Genomic DNA, 5,993 nt, shown 5'->3' with positions numbered 1-5,993 from the left:
TCCTCCAAAATCAAATGTTGGCCATACTTTTGCTGTGAGCATATTTTCATTTTGCCAAATGGGCTTTATTACATAAAACTTATTCAGTTCTCCTATTTCTATGATAACATTAGATAAGGTTGATTTATAAGCCCTTTGAAGGTAAAGATTAAAATTGTATTTACAACCAAGTAAAACTTAGAAATACAAACATCAATTTGAATTATTTTTTGAAAACCATTTTAATTGAATTTCCTCATAAGTATCCTCAAGTACTTCCTAAAAACATAACTAAATAAATAAATACACCGGAGCGTTCTCGTTACCTTGTTTTATGTAAGCTTGAGTCAGTCTGTTTCTATGCTTGTGGCTCACATCGTGACTCCCCTCTCTGGAGTGTGTTAATACTGAGGTACTTATAATGAGGCCCAGAAAACTGCTTCCTCATTACTCATGACCAGTTAATAACTGTAACTGGAAATCGTGAGACCAATTCATGCATCGGTCATGATCATGGTGAGTGATGTTGCTCTGCCCATGCGTTTGTCTTTCACCATGACTCAATGAGTACCTTTCATTAACATGCTGAAATCCGCTAACGCACAAGCAAGCATGAGCGGCGCATGATTACAGGAAATGAAGTGTACACATCCATCGTTATTCGAGATACAAGCAACCAGTTGGGCGGCTGTGGGGCACGGGGAGATGGTTGGCTTTCCTTTAAATCCTGTAAACTTTTCCTGATCCTGAATTATTAGCTTTGCTTTACTTTCACATGACAGAAAAGTCCTTACACCACAGTCAGATTTCCATACTATTATTCTGAAGGCAAAAACAAGCAATTAGTGTTGCCTAGTTTGCTAATTAACTTCATAATTTAAGATAAATTTAACTTAGCCCTTTGGTTGCAAAACCTAAATCATTACGTTTAGAAATCTAATGGATATTAAATTTATATGATAAATTAAAGATAGCCCAGCTTTAATTCTGTTGTCATATGAACATGGATCTTTTATTTTGTAAGAACTACAAGCATGCTTAGTCAAACTATATGTTTGATTTCTGTTCTGTGAACATTTTGTTCTTTTCCTCTTGCGTTCCAGAAAGTACACAAGAAGAGGGTTTTTTTCAGCGTATAACATTATTTTATGCATAGACATGATTTTTCATTAGAAACATAATCGGCCGAAGGGCCTTGGGTAAAATGAGCTGTGGGCCCCTGTTGAGCAGCCGCACACATCTTCCCCGGGTGTTTTTTTTTTTTTTTTCTGGGAGCCCGTTAATTTTCCCTTCAGTGGATTATTTCCCTGCCCTACTTTGAGTGCATATCAGTTAGTCAGTGATAATTTGATGAAATGTATTTTTTAAAAGAATATTCACCATGTCAGCATAACACCATCTAAAATATTAAAGGTATTAAAACTAAAGACTGGGGCTGATTTAGTAAAATACAAAAGTTTTTATCTGCAATTTCAGGGGTCCACATTTTGAAGAAATTGTGCAATTATATAAATTATAACAAAGACAGTGATTGTGGCCTTCTGGGCTCATGGGGAGCCCAAAGGCATTAATAGCGTTGCCCATTTTGGTGCAGTTCCAAAGCATAGACTGAATTAACTCTATGAAGATAATCTACATGTGAATGCACAAAACACCTTTTAGGTACCAAAAGCTGTTTGATTTAAGTTTAGCCAATTTGCAGTATCAATTTATTCAGTCACATTTCAGCAGGTTTTTGGTATCATGCTGCTAATGCGGAACATAAAAGATGAAACACATTTGCCTAAATGCCTAAAATGAGTATAATCTGACACCGATCTCGCTTTATGTTAGCTTTTTGAGAGTATTGTGCAAAATTTCTGAGTACGCCTCATTTTATTTAATATATTTTGTTTAAAGATGAATCAATTTATTCGACACACGCAAACATACATGGACACCCCGATATCATGGCAAAGCATACAATAGACACGCCAGTCCACCATGTCCATTTCCCACTTTACCGTGAAATGGACATGCATGCACAAGTTGCGGCAAATTGCAGTACCAGCAGGGGGAGATAATATGTTTAAAGCCAAGTTGCTAGTGACCAAAGAAAGGTATGAAATGCATGAAGTACATTCCAGTGGCATTCAGTGCTGGGAAAAATTATGCTATGTAGCTAATATGCATTTCTATGTGTTCGTAATGTCTCTTTAAACTATTTCCGTGATTATTTTCCTGTTGGCTTGAAATAAAATATCCCTCTCTGCAGCAACTACTGCAACATCTGCATGTGTGTCCCCTCTAAAGCCACCTTCATTCTTCAGCACAGCCTGAACTCTTTTAATCAAGCTTTCTACTAATGTCTTTGAGTAGTTTTCAGAAATAGTTATCCAGGTTTCCCGAAGGACATCCAAACCTTTTCTTTGGATGTTCGCTGCCTTTTGTTACGTTCTCTGTCCAGATGTTCCCACATGTTTCAGTAGTGTTGAAGTCCGGGCTCTTGGTAACCCAAGACTGGTAGTGAGCCACTGTGTGCTTTTCTGTCCAGGTACGTTTTTACTGCATTGGCAATGTGTTTGGGATAATTGTCAAGCTGAAAATTGAAGTTGTTGTCAATCAGATGCTTTCCAGATGGTATTGCATGGTGGATAAAAATCTGATGCTACTTTTCTGTGTTCATAATTCCCCAACACCACTGTCTGAAAGTGGTAGCTTTTATTGAAAAAAAAAAGAAAGAAAAGAATTTAAAATCTATGCTATACATCATGTTAATGAGTGTGTCTGCGGTTTTAAACTGCGAAGACAGTTATTTATGTTGTTTTGCTGTTTTACACTCGTGCATTGTAATAATGGCTGCACAGCTGACTATGAATCAGGCTATTATAAATTAATTGGTCAAACAGGAGAACATAGGAGAAAATTAGCAACATGATTTTTGCAAACACGTTTATTAATTTCTCAAGTGTTACAAAGCTTTGTTTCCTGTCATGGCTAATTGGGATATTGTTTGGTAATAAATACTGCATGCTAAAGTTATGTGACAGGTGGCCTGTTTAGGCTAACATGCTGCTGTAGCTGTCTCCTCTCTAGTGTGTAGGATATATTAGGCAGACAAGTACCTACTTTTTAGGATTTGGAGACACCCGGCACCCACGAGGGCTGATCGTGACGTTCCAAGCTGTCCAAGACATGCTAGCTCCATTTAAAGACTCAGTGCTGTCACTGTGCTTCTGTGCTGACGAGCCCTGATGAAATTGTTTGCAGAGGTGTGATGGACAGTCGAGGTAATTATTCTGCTTGAGGTATAATGATTAGGCATTGTGGTTGAGCACTCACATACTCGCAGTATTTTGTTGAGTTGTTTTGAAGTGTGATGTGCCTCCTGCCAGGTAGGTAGAGATTCTCTAGACAGCCCATTCTCACACTGGCCTCACTTGTTGTGATGGCTGCCATGCTGCCACTAACTATGGTCAATCAATAGATCTTGGTTTTAAACTCTGAGAGTTCATTTCTAACTGTTCTCAAACTTTTCTCACTCTTTCTCTAAAGCCTGGACTTCTAAGTTGTATTTATCCTCATGATGCACTTTTCTCTGCAACCTTGTCTCTGATATTTACTTTCATTTCTTATTTTATTTTAACCTCTTTGCAACCTTGAGCACAAAGCAAGAACCAAATGTCATTTACAGTGAAATAATTAAAAAGGAAGCAGAGCTTTGATTGAGGATTAAAACTAAAAAGAAACATTGAACTGAACAACATTATATGCATGTATATTAACAGTACTGTATATGCTCTGGAAGCATTTTCCCCAGGTAATGTGTTTAAACGTGTATAAGCAGTCGCTTGCTGTGGTCTCCAGGCTTTACTTGCAGCAATATGTCAAACCAACAACTACCTACATCATAAAATGACAAGTTTTTGCTATTCTTCCAAACACTCCCAATGAGTCACAGTCTCTTAGCTGGGCAATGGTACCAAGCCCCAGCGGTCCGAATCTCAGCATTTTCTTTATTTGCACAATCAGATCAGGTGTTTATTTATTATCCTGACTCATTGCATTATAACATAAAACTGCAGCTGCAGACTTTTCGCGTGATAGCAATTCGACTGTTAAGCAAGCCTCATGCAAGTTCAGATGTGCAGTGGCCTCGTGTAAATTTGCATATTTGAGGCATTCCACTGATTTGCAGCATAGAAGCAATTAAACTAAAGGATGTCTCGAGGGTCCCCACCTGGTTTGAACCCAAACAACCTCTTTGATCTCTCTTAAGTGGCTGCATTCACGTTGCCAGACCATATCTGAATAGAATTCAATTATTTTGGAATTCATGCACCATCGTCAAAAGAGTTGGGGAGCAGCAGCAATCACTGCAGGATCTTGGATAAGTTGGGAAATTGTGGATCACTCAGGATCTGTGTCGTAACACTGCCCCCTCATGGTTACAGAGACAAGAGAACTGGTTCTCTTTCACACTGCACATGATTGGACTGTGTTTGTACAACCTCACGCACTCAGGGGTCATTACCATTTTTCTTGTCTTACAGTAGTTAAATCTGTGCACCTGCAGGCAAACACAAAGGACATAAGCAACAGAGAATTATGTTTTGGGCTTTTGTTTTGCCCTTCAGAACGCCATCTGCCTGCGCCTTACGTGTTACTCATGTGAATCGCATGCGGACGAGACTTACAGCTTGCCCACAGAGGCACTCTTCCAGAGTTCTCATCCTTGCAACTGTGTTTTGTGTTGAGTAGGTTAAAGAAAGCTGAGGGCATTATACCTTGGGCGCCCATCTGCTACTAGCAAAGATGCAAACATATGGTGGCAGTAAAGCAAAAGCAGATAAATTCAGAGCTGTGTAGATGAATCAAATTTCTTAATATCACTAAATTACCATTTCTATGCTTTATGTCTCCTAATCAAGCAGGATGAGCTGTTTTCTTTAATATTATTGTTATGCTGCATGCTGTATAATCCTTCCATGCACCTTCTTCACTTTATTTCCCATCAGATTTTTTGGGCACACTAAAATGAAATGCATGAATCCTTCACTGATTGTGTCATTTTTCACACTGTTAAAATCAGTTGAAAGTTTTCCCAAATGTCTCACTGACTTTTCATTTACTACTCAAATGAAATGAGAGAACTATTTGTCTTGTGCGATCATATCTAAATGCATTTATTGACATAAACTACTGATGCTTCTGTCAAATGGTGAAACTTCAGTGGCTTTCCATTCAAAAAGTGGATGTTAACTTCATGCAGATAGTAGACTTCATTGTTTATTCAAATGGCGTAGTGTCGATAAGAAACTAGCTCTTATCACCTTTGTTTTTGTTAAAATAAGCATTTAAGTTTGATATCGTTAGACTCTATTTGAATAATTAATTATTGCTCTCTAATCTACTGCAGGGCCACAAGTGTCTGTCTTTTTAACTGCTTTTACGCAAGACCATCACTGGAATATTATCTCCTTTATTTTAGCAGACACAGCCTTAGAGAATCAGCCAAGAAAGCATACTATCTGAAATCCAAAAGCACCTACACAGGCTATTATATGCCTTGGCACAAGAAGGCGTACTGCGTGTTTATTGCACATATTCTGTGACAACAAAGAGCAGAAGGCACTGTGGAGGAGAGAATATAGACTTGGGGAGAGAGTCTTGACAGCCTTTAATCAAGATGCTCTGAGCGGTCCTCACAGCATTGTTGATGTTGACTAGTTGTTTGTCTCCAGTCTGGTTTTCTTGATGTACTTTCAACTTTTTCAAATCCATTTTTTCACATAGTAGCAAATCACAACAACAGTCATCTCAAGGCGCTTTATATTGTGAGTTAAAGACTCTACAACAATAGACAGAAAACCCCAACAATCAAAAGACCCTCTTTGTTCAAGGACCTGGCGACAGTGGGAAGGAAAAACTCCCTTTTAGCAGGAATACACCTGCGGCAGAACTGGGGTCACTACCTGCAACTAAACAATTCTTTTAAGGCAGGGCTTTGTTTCTTGAAAGTTTAATTTGAAAAA

This window comes from Perissodus microlepis, chromosome 17 (genome assembly GCF_051167445.1).
Source record: "Perissodus microlepis isolate ML-2025 ecotype Zambia chromosome 17, ASM5116744v1, whole genome shotgun sequence".
NCBI lineage: Eukaryota > Metazoa > Chordata > Actinopteri > Cichliformes > Cichlidae > Perissodus > Perissodus microlepis.
This window is presented reverse-complemented; position numbering follows the sequence as displayed.